Genomic DNA, 16,325 nt, shown 5'->3' with positions numbered 1-16,325 from the left:
ACAATCTGGGGAAAAATACTGTGGGGATAAGACACCACTAGCACCCCTTGGGGTCGGGGTGGGAAGGGGGTGACATGTGAAAATCCATAGTTTTCGGCATAACTCTGGAAGGCCTGCAGCAATTTACACAGAGGAACACATGGGTAGGGGCAGAGGCACACACGGGTAGGGGCAGAGGAACCCATGGGTAAGGGAGGCAGAGGTACACACAGGTAGGGGCAGAGGCACTCACGGGTAGGGGCAGAGGCACACACGGGTAGAGGTAGAGGCTTTTTATGTGCTTCTATGTCATCCACAGCTCCCACATAGAGATGCTATTTCATAATAAATAGACAGTTATGGGTAGAGATGAACCCACCCAAATTTTAGCTTTCCAAGGAGATCCGAGTTCCGAGTCGGTTACTTGCATTGGGTTCAGATCCGAAAAATGAAGCAAAACGCCATCTTTCTGGCATCGGATCTCACGTGTTTCAGATTCGATAAAAGTCCCTCCCGTGGTGATTGGCGCACCATTTCACGAAGGAGATTTGACGGAGAGGATGTGGGCATGGCTCTGTGTATCACAGACAGGATTTTTGGTTAGCAGCTAAACAAACAACAAATCTAGGGGTACTGACTCATTTTGTACTGGACAGTGTACCTAAAGCCAGTAAAGGCTGGGGCACTGGGTCATTTAAAAAAAAGCTATTAGGGAGCATTGTGTTCAAGGTGCACTATGTAATAATTAAAAAGCCATTAAGTGCATTGTGTCTTCTTGTTAAAGGGGCACTGTGCGTACGCAAGGTCGCTATTCGCATCGCCTGCATCATGGAGCTTGTCGTACTTGTGCGTTGCATTTGCTAGCTTGCAAATAATCGCACAATGTTTTTTGGGTTGTTTTTTTTAAACCAATCACCCTAAGGAATTGTAATGTGATTGAACAATGATGTGATCAAGCACTGCAAATCGAAGAGTTTGGCAACCTAATTGATCAATGACATTCAGCAATTAAGGAAACTAACATATCTTAAAAATATGTTTCTCTTACGTCCTAGAGGATACTGGGGTCCACATTAGTACCATGGGGTATATACGGGTCCACTGGGAGCCTTGGGCACTTTAAGAAATCAATAGTGTGCACTGGCTCCTCCCTCTATGCTCCTCCTACCAGACTCAGTTTAGAAAATGTGCCCGGAGGAAGTAGTCATGCTTAGGGAAGCTCTTGAAGAGTTTTCTGCATTTATTTTCTGTTTGTTATTTTACAGGCACTGCTGGGTGGCACCAGCCTGTCTGCTTCATGGGACTTAGGGGGGAGAACGGCCCAACTTCCTAAAGAATTAATGGTCCCGTTTCTCCGCTGACAGGACACTGAGCTCCTGAGGAAGTAATTTGCAAGCCCCACCACGACGCAGCGTACCCTCCCGCAGCATGCCGCCACTCCTAACAGAGCCAGAAGAGAGAAGAGTGGTGAGTACAGCACCGGCGTCCCGGTTAGCAAGTCGTCGGTGGGAATGGCGGCACAAGGGTAGGAGTGCAGCTCTCTGTACAGGCTGCGCTCTCGGGGGCTCAGAGACACACACAGCGCTGTGTGTCCCGCTGTGAGGGGCGCACTGAGCCACCAATGAATACCCACACTGGCTACCAGGTCTAACAAGGGTTTTAACCCTATGTTAGACAAAATTATTACCTCAGGACAGTATAAAAAAGCTGGAAGCCGAGCATCATTAAGGGGGCGGGGCTTCACTATGAGCAGTTCCAGCAGCTCACCAGCGCCATTTTCCCTCTGCAGTTCACACTGACAGGAATCACAGGGAAGCGCAGCTCCTCGACACATACTCCACGTCTTCTCAGCGGTACCAGGGGGTCTTAGAAGGCGGGGGAGTGTGTTAGTATACTAAGCCCTATTAAGGGACTTAGTGTGGTGACCCAGCTAATTAGCTTGGCTATAGGGGCGCTGTGTGTGTCTGGCTCCGATTTCTGTGTCTCTCTGAGAGCTCTGTGTAGGTTAAAACTGTGTTTTTCACCGTGTGTGTGTGTGTGTGTGTGTGTGTGTGTGTGTGTGTGTGTGTGTGTGTGTGTTTGTGTCCCTTCACATCAAAATATCCAGGGACTGTGTTTCCTGCACAGCTGAGTGCCTTTCCTTCCCGGAGACTCACTACCCTGTACTCAGGATAGTGTCCATTCTCAGGCTAGTGGGGCAGAACCCTCATGGTTAGCTTCCATTAAAGGGATGATCTCCGATATTTCTACTAAATTATCCCATAATGAGAAAGAGACGCAATTTTTAAGATAGTCTATGGATGACCTGATGAATAGAGATTCAGTTCCCTTAACAGTGTCTCAAACCCACGCCATTTGCCCACAAAAGCGTACTCTGGCCCAGCTTGTGCAGGGTGATACTGATGACGATGCATCAGAGCCAGAGGAGGGTGAAGTGGATGTGAGTGGGGGGGATGCGGTCATGTCACAGGGCATACAGGCCATGATAGAAGCCATCATAGATGTCCTACACATTCCTGATAAGACGGCAGAGGTTGAGGAGGAATCTTATTTTAATGTAAAAAAGAAATTCTCAGCTACTTTTCCTGCATCAAAGGAATTGAATGCCCTGTTTGAAGAAACTTGGGCTAATCCTGACAAAAATTTCCGATCCCTAAAAGATTAATTACATCCTTTCCCTTTCCTCTGGAAGATAAAAAGAAATGGGAAAACCCGCCGATTGTGGACGCATCGGTATCTAGGTTGTGACGTAAGAGAGTCTTACCTGTTCCTGGGGCAGCATCCTTAAAGGACACAGCTGACCGCAAAATTGAGAACACTCTCAAATCACTATACACTGCTGCTGGGGTGGCCCAGAGACCCACTGTTGCTTGTGCATGGATCACTAAAGCCATTGCACAGTGGTCAGGTAACCTAATTGATGGATTGGATACCTTACCCAGGGGGGAGATAGTTTTACTCCTGCAGCATATTCAGGACTCTGCTACCTTTATGGTGGAGTCCATAAAGGAAAGTGGTTTGCTCAATGCATGCACCACTGCCATGGCAGTGTCAGTGCGCAGGAGCTTGTGGCTACGCCAGTGGACTGCGGATGTGGATTCCAGGAAAGGAGGGGAAAATCTACCTTTTACAGGTGAAGTCCTGTTTGGAGATGAACTGGATAAGTTGATATCCAAGGCTACGGCTGCTAAGTCTACGTACCTTCCTTCTGCAGCATCCCCAGCTAGGAAAACCTACTCTGCTCCACCTCTGCAGTCCTTTTGGACAGCAAAATTCAAAGGCAAATTCAAAGGTTCTTCTACAGCCTTCAAGGGTAATAAAGGTAAACCCAGAAAACCAGCAGCTGCTGGTTCTCAGGACCAGACCTCCAGGTCTGCTTCTTCAAAGCCTTCAGCATGATGGTGGTCCGCACTGCCTGGAAGATAGGCAGGTGGGAACTCGATTATGTTATTTCAGTCATGTTTGGGCAACATCTTGCCAGGATCCCTGGGTCATAGCTTGGCCGTAACTAGGGGGTCACGTGTCCCGGGAGCTGTACTGTAGGGGGCGCTAGGAAGTCCATTTGTGGTGCTGTACTGCTCCGGCTGCCTCCTGTTGCAGGGAAAAAGCATTTGCTGTCACTAGCTGACAGCCTGGTGACCTTCTATAGCACCCTCCCAGTGCTTCGTGTTTCCTGCCATGTTACTTCATTAAGTAATATTGGCCCTCATTCCGAGTTGTTCGCTCGCAAGCTGCTTTTAGCAGCTTTACACACGCTAAGCCACCGCCTACTGGGAGTGAATCTTAGCTTCTTAAAATTGCGAACGAAAGATTCTCAAAATTGCGATTACACACCTCTTAGCAGTTTCTGAGTAGCTCCACACTTACTCGGCATCTGCGATCAGTTCAGTGCTTGTCGTTCCTGGTTTGACATCACAAACACACCCAGCGTTCGCTCAGACACTCCTCCGTTTCTTCAGCCACTGCCGCGTTTTTCCCAGAAACGGTAGCGTTTTTTCGTACACTCCCATAAAACGGCCTGTTTCCGCCCAGAAACACCCACTTCCTGTCAATCACATTACGATCACCAGAACGAAGAAAAAACCGTGAGTAAAATTCCTAACTGCATAGCAAATTTACTTGGCGCAGTCGCAGTGCGGACATTGAGCATGCGCACTAAGCGGAAAATCGCTGCGATGCGAAAAAATTTACCGAGCGAACAACTCGGAATGACCCCCATTGTTGGTTCAGCTATTGCTGTTCCTATTCAGTATTGGTTAAGATGGCTTTGCTCTTGTTTGTGTGTGCTGGTTCGAATCTCACCACTGTTCTGTTACATCCTTCCTCAGGATATGTCCGTCTCCTCGGGCACAGTTTCTAGACTGAGTCTGGTAGGAGGGGCATAAAGGGAGGAGCCAGTGTACACTATTGATTTCTTAAAGTTCGCAAAGGCTCCTAGTGGACCTGTCTATACCCCATGGTACTAATGTGGACCCCAGTATCCTCTACAGACTACGAGAAAAGGATAAGCTGGTAGGTAATTAAAATCGTATTTTGATGTCCTATTTGAACAATACCCTAAATACTATTTGAAAATACTAGATATAAAAATATTTAGTATTTTAAAATAGTGCTGTTGTTACCCAAAAAATAAAATAAAAGGAAAAACACATAATGAAATGTATGAAAAAGATAGACACATATTTTAAAAACAGAGGATAGATGACATAGTAAAAAGGCAGATAAAAATTTATTACATTATGTTTAATAAAAAAGCGACACAATAGCTAAGTTTTGAAAGTTTACTTTTCATAATAACCATAAATAAAAATAACATAATAATGATATTTAACAAAATCAAAATAAATGTAACAAATTTTGGACATTGTCCAGCAGGGCCAGAATGTGTGCCTGCATGATGAGTAGTTCTCTTCGGATGGCCTGGTTTCGATCTCCAACCTCGGGGTCTGTAATAAGTGGGGAAGAATGAGAAAACTAAGAATTAAAAGCATAATAACATATTTGGAAAAACCTCATCGCTACAATCCATTAAGAATGCCACTACAAAGCTGGTTACAAACACACAACATAGGGGGTCATTCCGAGTTGTTCGCTCGTTATTTTTTTCTCGCAACGGAGCGATTAGTCGCTAATGCGCATGCGTAATGTCCGCACTGCGACTGCGCCAAGTAAATTTGCTATGCAGTTAGGTATTTTACTCACGGCATTACGAGGTTTTTTCTTCGTTCTGGTGATCGTAATGTGATTGACAGGAAGTGGGTGTTTCTGGGCGGAAACTGGCCGTTTTATGGGAGTGTGTGAAAAAATGCTACCGTTTCTGGGAAAAACGCGGGAGTGGCTGGAGAAACGGAGGAGTGTCTGGGCGAACGCTTGGTGTGTTTGTGACGTCAAACCAGGAACGAAACTGACTGAACTGATCGCAGATGCCGAGTAAGTCTGGAGCTACTCAGAAACTGCTAAGAAGTGTCTATTCGCAATATTGCGAATCTTTCGTTCGCAATTTTGATAAGCTAAGATTCACTCCCAGTAGGCGGCGGCTTAGCGTGTGCAAAGCTGCTAAAAGCAGCTTGTGAGCGAACAACTCGGAATGAGGGCCATAATTGTGTGTGTATCAATTCTGTTGCTCTTCACATATGCTACTGATTTTTAAGCAATAAAATCTTACACTCGCATCTACAATTAATTATAACATAGTAACATAGTATTTGAGGTTGAATAGAGGCAAATTGCCCATCGTGTTCAACCTGTTTTAAGTTGTGATGAATCTACATACTTGCTGAATAATGTTTTATGACTAGTTAGCTACTATAACTCATGTTACCCCCGGATTAACCACGTTGATATTTTAAGTATTATAACCTTGGATAGCTTTTTCATTCAGAAATTTATCCATTCCTTTTTTAAATCCAATTACAGAGTCCGCCATTACCACCTTCCCTGGCAGGGAATTCCACATCCTGATTGCCCTAACAGTGAAGAACCCTTTCCTCCGTTGCGTTTGGAACTTTCTCTCCTCCAGTCGCAGCGAGTGCCCACGTGTCCTAAACTGTGTTCTTTTAATAAATAATTCCTCTGATAACTCTTTGTGATGTCCCTTTACATATTTGAAGATATTAATAATATCTCTTCTTAGGCGTTCCCCATTTAATATGTAGGATGCAAGTTTGTTTTTAGTCCCAAAATGCATAACCTTGCATTTGTCTGTATTAAACCTCATTTTCCATTTAGACACCAAGAGTTCAAGTTTAGATAGATCATTCTGCAAGGACTCCACATCCAATTCTGAATTAATTACCTTACACAGTTTAGTATCATCTGCAAAGATTGACACTGTGCTTTCCAGGCCTATTTCTAGGTCATTGATAAATACGTTGAACAGTAGTGGTCCAAGTACGGACCCTTGTGGTATTCCGCTGACTACTGGGGACCAGGTTGAGGACTTCCCGTTGACCACTACTCGCTGTACCCTGCTATCCAACCAGCCGCTTATCCATGTGCAAATAGTTTTTATTAGGCCAAGCTCCTTTAATTTGATCATTAGTCTCCTGTGAGGAACTCGAAGGCTTTTGCAAAATCTAGGAAGACCACATCCACTGCTTTTCCTTGATCAAGATTATTGCTCACTTCCTCGTAGAAGCTAATTAAGTTAGTCTGACATAACCTGTCCCTCACAAACCCATGCTGGTTCTTGCTAATAATCCTAGCGGACTGTAGATACTCCTGTATGATGTCGCTTAGAATTCCTTCCAATATTTTCCCCACTATAGATGTTAAACTAACTGGTCTGTAGTTTCCCGGAAGATTTTTGGATCCCTTTTTAAATAATGGCACTACCTCAGCTATACGCCAACCCTTCGGTACTATGCCTGATCTAATTGAACTATTGAAAATCAAGTATAGGTGTCGTGCTAGTTGTGAACTAAGCTCCATAAGAACCCTCGGGTGAAGTCCATCAGGACCAGGTGATTTATTAATCTTAATTTTGCTTAGTCTCTCACTGACTACTTCTTTGCTTAAACAAATATCTAACCATGAATCATTACTGTCACAATTGTTATGCTCTACTCCCACCATCAGTTCTTCACTGGTGAATACTGATGAAAAGAATTTGTTCAGTATTTCCGCTTTTATTTCATCATCATTTATCAATTCTCCTAATTCATCTTTTAATGGACCTATATTCTCCTTTTTTAACCTTTTACCGTTTATGTATTTAAAAAACTTTTTAGGATTAGTTTTACTCTCTATATTGATTTGCTTTTCATTTTCCATTTTAGCTGCTCTTATTGCTTTTTTGCATTTCTTATTACACTCCTTGTAATACTTGAAAAACTCCTCCTTTCCATTAGATTTAAATGCTTTGAAAGCCCGCTTTTTTTTATCCATTTCTGCCTTAACCTTCTTGTTAAGCCACATCGGTTTGAGTTTAATACTCCTGCGTTTACTGCCTATGGGAATAAAGTTATGAATATTGCTATCCATCAACCCTTTTAAAACAACCCACATTTCCGAAGTGTTCTTGTTATTATACAGAACCTCCCACTCTATGTCGTTAAGTGCACATCTAAGCATACTGAAATTAGCCTTCCTAAATCATATATATTTCATAAATAAACATATATCTCTCCCCTCATCTTGTAAAAACACATCTACTCTATCAGGGGCGTAGGGAGGGTGGAGCAAGTGGAGCTCGAGCTCCAAGCACTGCTGGGGACAGAAGGCGCCAGCTCCCTGTAACACAGTTGAGAGCCGGGAACTCAGGGTAGGAGGAGATGACTAGAAGAGAGGGAAGGGCTGCCACCACACTGCCTGCATGTTCCATGTCACTGATTGCAGTGCAGAGTCCAGTGCAGTGCAGTGTGGTGTGTTGTTAGGGAAGTGGGGAGGTTTGGAGGTCAGAAGATAGATGCTTCCTGGCTGACTGGTATGTGCATTCAGTGATCTGGAACATGCAGGCAGTGTGGTGGCCACCCGTGCCCTTACCTCAGTCCTTTCCTTCTACCCACGGAGGCCCAGCTTGTCAATCACGTAGAAGCTCCGCCCCTCCCGGCTAGACCGAGGAGCTGCTGCTCTGCTGCTTGGTGAGAATTACTGTGTGTGTATATGTGTGTGTATGTGTTTATGTCTGTGTGTACTGTGTTTATGTGTATATGTCTGTGTTTGTGTGTGTAAATGTGTTTGTAAATATGTGTAAACAGTATTTCTGTGTGCATATGTGTGTTTATGTGTATACATGTATGTGTGTGTTTATGTGTATATATCTTTGTATACAGTATATGTGTGTGTATATTTGTGTTTGTGTGTTTATGTATGTCTGTATAACTGTGAATATTTGTGTGTTTGTGTGTGTGTGTAAATATCTGTGTATGTGTGTGTTTATGTATGTCTATTTACAGTGGCGGATCCGGTGGAGGCACTCGGGCCCGTGCCACCCCTGTCATTTGTGGCAGTTCTCCCTCCGTCCCCGTCCCCACCCCCCGGCGCCGCACAGGGAGATGATGGGCGCCCGCTGAGATTGTGTTACCTGCGGGCGCCCGTCTCTCCTCACCGAAAGCTGGAGGCAGGAGCTCAGTACTGAGCTCCGGCGGCTTCCAGCGCTGTCACTGTGCAGCGTGCGCTATGGGAGAGACGTCAGTCATGACGTCTCTCTCATAGTGCTGAGGAGCAGGCACCAAGAGAGGAGGACTGCAGCGGTCTGGAAGTGGGAATGGGGCTCGGTAAGTATGATGTTTTTTTCTTCCTTAGTGCAGCGGGGGCATCTACTGGGGGCAAACTGGGGGGCATCAACAAGGGGCATTACTACTGGGGGGGGATTACTACTAGGGGCAAACTACTGGGGGCATTATTACTGGGGGTCATCTATTGGGGCATTACTACTGGGGGACATTATTACTGGGGGTATAACAACTGGGGGCATTATTACTGGGGGGCATCTACTGGGGGCATTACTACTGAGGGGGTCATCTATTGGGGGCAAACACCTGGGGGGCATTACTACTGGGGGCAAACTACTGGAGGACATTATTACTGGGGGGCATCTACTGGGGCAAACTACTGGGGGACATTATTACTGGGGGCCAACTACAAGGGGGCAAACTACTGGGGGTAAGCTACAAGGGGGCAAACTACAAAGGGGATAACTACTGGGGGCAAACTACAGGAGGGCATTACTACTGGCGGCGTAACTACAGGGGCATTACTACTTGGTGGCTAGACTACAGGGGGGCCAAACTACTGGGGGCATAACTACAGGGGCCAAACTACTGGAGGCATTACTACTGGGGTCTAAACTACAAGGGGGCATAACTACAGGGGCTAAACTACAAGAGGGGCTAAACTACAATGGGTCAAACTACAGTGGGGCATTACTACTGGTGGCTAAACTACCAGCAGGCAAACTACTGGGGGCATTACCACTGGGAGGCTAAACTAAAGGGGGGGGGTTAAACTACTGGGGTCATAACTGCAGGGGCATTACCACTGGGGGCATAACTACTAGGGCGCTAAACGACTGGAGGCATTACTACAGGCAACATTACTACTGGGGGCAATACGAGTATTGCATAAGAGGCACCACTACTATGGGGTCTATATAAGGGGCACTACCAGTACAGTGGACATTGCATAATGAGCGCTACAACTGTGGGCATTGTATAAGAAGCGCTACTATGGTGGGCATTATGTGTATTACGGGTGCTACTACTGTGGGCATTATTACTATTGTGTGACCACGCCCCTTTCTTTTGGAGACCACACCCCCTTTTTTGTGGCGCACATAATACCTTTATTACTTGGGCACCGTGGGGAGGGGGGTGAGTTCCGCCACCTCTCTACGACCACTTTAAGCACTGCCGCCCGCCCACTATGCAAGTACTCCAGCTGCAGCCAGAGCAGTGAGGGTCCGGGCATCCCACATATCCAGGCTGGCAGCCTCTCACTGCATTGCTGCCGCTGGAGTATTTGCATAGTGGGCGGCATCCTGCTGGTACTAGTCCAACCTATCACAGAGCGCCTCACATTGATGACCGGAGCTGCTGCGGAGTGCGGGACTGCGGCGGGTATGATGGCTGAGAAACAGCTTCCGACCTCAGCTGCTGAGCCTGGACACTGGTGCCAGTAAGCAGGCTTAGGTAAGCAGGAGGGGGGCTGGCCAGCTTTGCTGCTGAGAGGCAGCCCCTGTGATCAGCTCACTACTCACTACCCTGGCAGCAGCCCACATATGAGAGTTCTCTTCAACCCCACACTCACACACTGACACACACTGCCCCCTGCCCCTCACACACTGCACCCTGCCCCTCACACACTGCCTCCTGGCCCCTGCCCCTCACACACTGCCTCCTGCACCCTGCCCCTAACACGCTGCCCCCTGCCCCTCACACGCTGCCCCCTGCCCCTCACACCCTGCCCCCTGCTCCTCACACACTGCACCCTGCCTCTCACACCCTGTCCCTCACACGCTGCCTCCTGCCCCCTGCCCCTCACACGCTGCCCCCTGCTCCTCACACACTGCACCCTGCCTCTCACACCCTGTCCCTCACACGCTGCCTCCTGCCCCCTGCCCCTCACATGCTGCCCCCTGCCCATCACACACTGCACCCTGCCTCTCACACCCTGTCCCTCACACGCTGCCTCCTGCCCCCTGCACCTCACACGCTGCCTCCTGCCCCCTGCACCTCACACACAGCCCCTTGCCCCTCACACACTGCACCCTGCCTCTCACACCCTGTCCCTCACACGCTGCCTCCTGCCCCCTGCCCCTCACACGCTGCCTCCTGCCCCCTGTCTCTCACACCCTGCCCCTCACACCCTGCCCCCTGCTCCTCACACGCTGCCCCCTGCCTCTCACACACTGCCCCTCACACGCTGCCCCCTGCCCCTCACACACTGCCCCCTGCCCCTCAAATGCTGCCCCCTGCACCATGTACCTCACATGCACTGAAGCTGCACGCAAATTTACTTGCCCCTTCCATGGTGCCCCCCTATCATTTTCTTCTGGATCCGCCCCTGTCTGTTTATATCTGTATATTTGTGTGTGTATACAGTATGTGTGTGTATATATCTGTGTATATGTGTGTGTATATATCTGTGTATATGTGTGTGTTTATGTATATCTGTATGTATATTTGTGTGTGTGTGTGTGTGTGTGTGTGTGTGTGTGTGTGTGTGTGTGTATATATCTGTGTATATATCTGTGTTTATGTATGTCTGTTCCTAAATGTGTGTGACTCTATGTATGTATGTATGTATGTATGTATGCATGTATGTGCGGTGGTGGTGGTGGGTGGGGGCACTGTGACATGGCCCTGCTCCGGGTGTCATGTCTCCACGCTACGCCTCTGTACACTATGCATCTGTCATCTTAACGGCTCACTTGTTCACAAACACAATTGCCGGAGTTTGTTGGTCAACTATCCATCCTATGTAATGATCTCCTACAAATCATAAAGACTGTCCTCTAGGCAGAGCCGGCGGAACCTGTTCCGCAAAGGGATGCAGTGCAGAGCTGCCAGGCTAGTGAGGTGCTCTCCCTGCACTGCATGCCTGTGATGTGCACTGTTGTTGCCGGCTGCGCCTATCACCGTACAAGCAGCGGCAGCCAGCAGCCTGGATCGCGGCTCTTCTAGTACTTACTCCAGTAACGCTGCTGATGTCACCTCCTCCCGTCCTGTGTCAGTGCTGAGCGCAGTGACGCTAGCAGGGGGAGGGGTGGGGGCCAGTGACGTGCGATGCGGTGAGGCAGAGCTTTTCCTGTCCTACTTACATTTAAACCAGAGTTTTGACTGAATAAAATATGTGAAAAATACTGATAATTTGTTTGAAATATCTTCTTTGCATTATTCTATTAATTTTTATAGCCCAAACTCTGGAGTAAAAAGTCTATGGTAGGGGAGGCAATGCCTCACCTGTGTATCCTTTCCACACATCTCTAATCAAAACTCACCAGATTTCCAGGAGTTTATAATGCTGCACCTGTGTATAATGCCCAGATGTACCCTTTGGCTCATATATTGCGTGTAAATCTGGCTCTGGGGTTAGCCAGTGCCTCCTGATCCATTTAGCTCACCGCTCGTCCCTGGTGGGGGCGGGACTGACTCTGGGAGCAGAGAGCTAAAGTTACTGCTGACTGCAGTACTGCCAGTAGCCACTAGATGCCCCAGTCTCCATGGACGGAGCCATCTCATCACTTGCCAGGACTCAGGAACAATTGAGAGACTGCCCGGAACCAGTACAGAGGTACTAAGTGAGTTTTCTTTTTATGTGTGATTGTCTATCTATCTATTATCTATTTATCTATCTATGTGTCTGTCTATCAATCATGTATCTATCTATCTATCTATCTATCTATATGTCTGCCTATCTATCATGTATGTATCTATCTATCTATCTATCTATCTGTCTGCCTATCTATCTATCTGTGTATCTATCTGTATGTCTATCATCTATCTATCTATCTATCTATCTATCTATCTATCTATCTGTCTATTGTCTATCTATCTATCTATCTATCTATCTATTATCTATCTGTCTGTCTGTCTATCTATCATGTATCTATCTATCTATCTATCTATCTATCTATCTGTCTGCCTATTTATCTGTGTATCTATCTGTATGTCTATCATCTATCTATCTATCTATTGTTTATCTATCTATCTATCTATCTATCTATCTATCTCTATCTATCTATCTGTCTATATATATAGTATCTATCTATGTGTCTGTCTATTTATCATTTATCTATCTATCTATCTATCTATCTATCTATCTATCTATCTATCTATCTATCTCTATCTATGTGTCTATCAATGTGTCTATCTATCTATCTATGTGTCTATCTATCTATCTAACTATCTATCTATTTATCTATGTGTCTATCTATCTATGTGTCTGTCTATTATCTATTTATCTATCTATCTATCTATCTATCTATCTATCTATCTATCTATCTATCTATCTATGTGTCTATCTATCTATTTATCTCTATCTATGTATGTATCTATCTATCTATCTATCTATCTGTTTATCTATGTGTCTCTCTATTATCTATCTATGTGTCTGTCTATAATCTATCTATCTATCTATCTATCTATCTATCTCTATCTATCTATCTATCTATCTATGTGTCAATCTATGTGTCTGTCTATTATCTATCTATCTATCTATCTTTCTATCTATCTATCTATCTATCTATGCATATATCTATCTATCTATGTGTCTATCTATATGTCTATCTGTCTATCTATCTATCTATGTATGTGTCTTTCTATTATCTATCTGTATATCTATCTATCTACTTATCTATCTATCTATGTGTCTATCTAGTATCTATCTATGTGTCTGTCTATAATCTATCTATCTATCTATCTATCTATCTATCTATCTATCTATCTATCTATCTATCTATCTATCTCTATCTCTCTATGTATGTGTTAATCTATGTGTCTGTCTATTATCTATCTATCTATTTATCTATCTATGTTTCTATCTATCTATCTATTTATCTATCTATCTATATGTCTATCTGTCTATCTATCTATCTATATGTCTATCTGTCTATGTATCTATATGTCTATCTGTCTATCTATCTATCTATCTATCTATCTATCTATCTATCTATCTATCTATTTATGTGTCTATCTGAGTTGGCATATTCAATACAAATCTAGCTGTGAAATCAGCGCACTTTTTATTGCATCTGTTATTGCAAGCTTGTTTTACTGATGTGGGATTAATACGATCATTTATTGGTCATCCATTCTTTTATGTTCTTCCGACCTTTTTTTGATAATGAGCCCCTGATGAAGTCCAGTTGGACGAAACGCGTTTAGTTTTCGGTTCGGATATGAGAACATCGGATATGCACTAATTAAGAAAACCACATTGGATTAACGAATTGTCTGCAATATTCGGTTTCCATATCTGATGTCTGCATAATAATATATCTATCTATCTATCTATATGTCTATCTGTCTATCTATCTATCTATCTAGTATCTATCTATATGTCTATCTGTCTATCTATCTATCTATCTATCTATCTATCTATTTATGTGTCTATCTAGTATCTATCTATGTGTCTGTCTGTCTATCTATCTATCTATCTATCTATCTATCTATATCTCTATCTGTGTGTCTATCTAACTATCTATTTATCTATGTGTTTATCTATCTTTGTGTCTGTCTAGTATCTATCTATCTATCTATCTATCTATCAATCAATCAATCATGTATCTATCTATCTATCTATCTATCTATCTACATGTCTGTCTATCTATCTGTGTGTCTATCTATCTATCTATCTATCTATCTACCTACCTCTCTATCTATGTGTCTGTCTATTATCTATCTATCTATCTATCTAATAGAAACAGAAGGACTGCGGCACTCAGGGACGTCATGAAAAAATAGCTGTATTAAGTACGATACATCATGGCATCGACGTTTCGGGGATTTTAACCCCTTCCTCAAGATGCGGTAGAAACAAGTTCCTTCTGCGGTAGAAACAACCCCTTCCTCAAGATGCGGTAGAAACAACAGCTATTTTTTCATGACGTCCCTGAGTGCCGCAGTCCTTCTGTTTCTATTTGATGTGCATACTTTCTGAGGGCACCGGGGCATTGTTCAACTCTCCATACCAAGGGAGTGCCGGGCTGTTGTTACCAATATCTATCTATCTATCTATCTATCTATCTATCTATCTATCTATCTATCTATCTATCTATCTATCTATCTATGTGTCTGTCTATCTATCTATCTATCTATCAATCAGTCTATCTATCTATCTATCTATCTATCTATTTATCTCTATCTATGTATTTATCTATCTATGTGTCTATCTATTATCTATCTATCTATGTGTCTGTCTATCTATTATCTATCTATCTATCTATCTATCTCTCTATGTGTCTATATCTATCTATCTATGTGTCTATCTATCTATCTATCTATCTATCTATCTATGTGTCTTATGTCTATCTATCTATCTATCTATGTGTCTTATGTCTATCTATCTATCTATCTATGTATGTGTCTTTCTAATATCTATCCATATATCTATGTGTATGTCTATCATCTATCTATCTATCTATCTATCTATCTATCTATCTATCTATCTATCTATGTGTCTATCTATTATCTATCTATGGGGTATATTTACTAAGCTCCCGATTTTGACCGATTTTGCGTTTTTTCTTCAAAGTGTCAACTCGGGAATTTACTAAGCACAAATCTTGGCAGTGATGAGGGCATTCGTATTTTTTTTGAAGTCCAAGAAAAAAATACGAATGAATACACCATCGGTCAAATACGCCTGTTATTTGATAGAACTCGGTCATTTACTAAAATTTGTATTTCACAAACACTGCCGGCAATAGCCAAACACTGCCGTGAATAAATACAAATCGTAAAAAAAAAAGCAGTTTTAAAATAGACCTGCTTTTTTTTACCGTGTTCTGATAGGCATGCACGGATCCGTGAGATCCGTGCATGTTTATCAGTGGGAATGGGTGGGAAAGTGTTAATTTTTTTTTAAAAAATGCGTGGGGTCCACCCTCCTAAGCAAAACCAGCCTCGGGCTCTTTGAGCCGGTCCTGGTTCACAAAATATGGTGAAAAAAATGACAGGGGTTCCCCCATATTTCATAAACCAGCACCGGGCTCTGCGCCTGGTCCTGGTTCCAAAAATCCGGGGGACAAAAAGCGTAGGGGTCCCCCGTATTTTTGAAACCAGCACCGGGCTCCACTAGCCAGGTACATAATGCCACAGCCGGGGGACACTTTTATAGTGGTCCCGGCGGCCCTGGCATTACATACCCAACTAGTCACCCCTGGCCGGGGTACCCTGGAGGAGTGGGAACCCCTTAAATCAAGGGGTCCCCCCCCCTCCAGCCACCCAAGGGCCAGGGGTGAAGCCCGAGGCTGTCCCCCCCATCCAAGGGCGGCGGATGGGGGGCTGATAGCCTTTTGAAAAAAATAAGATTTTACTCACCGGTAAATCTATTTCTCGTAGTCCGTAGTGGATGCTGGGAACTCCGTAAGGACCATGGGGAATAGACGGGCTCCGCAGGAGACTGGGCACTCTAAAAGAAAGATTAGGTACTATCTGGTGTGCACTGGCTCCTCCCTCTATGCCCCTCCTCCAGACCTCAGTTAGGATACTGTGCCCGGAAGAGCTGACACAATAAGGAAGGATTTTAAATCCCGGGTAAGACTCATACCAGCCACACAAATCACACCGTATAACTCGTGATACTATACCCAGTTAACAGTATGAAATATAACTGAGCCTCTCAACAGATGGCTCAACAATAACCCTTTAGTTAGGCAATAACTATATACAAGTATTGCAGAC

The 16,325-nt window shown here is 44.4% G+C and overlaps 1 long non-coding RNA gene across 1 annotated transcript in view; it reads right to left on the bottom strand.

Annotated features, from left to right (window-relative positions):
• Window positions 1-4,746: 4,746 nt before the first annotated feature.
• Window positions 4,747-16,325, bottom strand: part of LOC134965860 (uncharacterized) — a 206,593-nt gene continuing 195,014 nt past the window's right edge. The window contains exon 2 of the long non-coding RNA XR_010188524.1: window positions 4,747-4,925. This is a non-coding gene — a long non-coding RNA (uncharacterized LOC134965860). The remainder of the gene's footprint in view (window positions 4,926-16,325) is intronic.

This window comes from Pseudophryne corroboree, chromosome 10 (assembly GCF_028390025.1).
Source record: "Pseudophryne corroboree isolate aPseCor3 chromosome 10, aPseCor3.hap2, whole genome shotgun sequence".
In the NCBI taxonomy this organism is placed as follows: domain Eukaryota; kingdom Metazoa; phylum Chordata; class Amphibia; order Anura; family Myobatrachidae; genus Pseudophryne; species Pseudophryne corroboree.
This window is presented reverse-complemented; position numbering and strand designations above follow the sequence as displayed.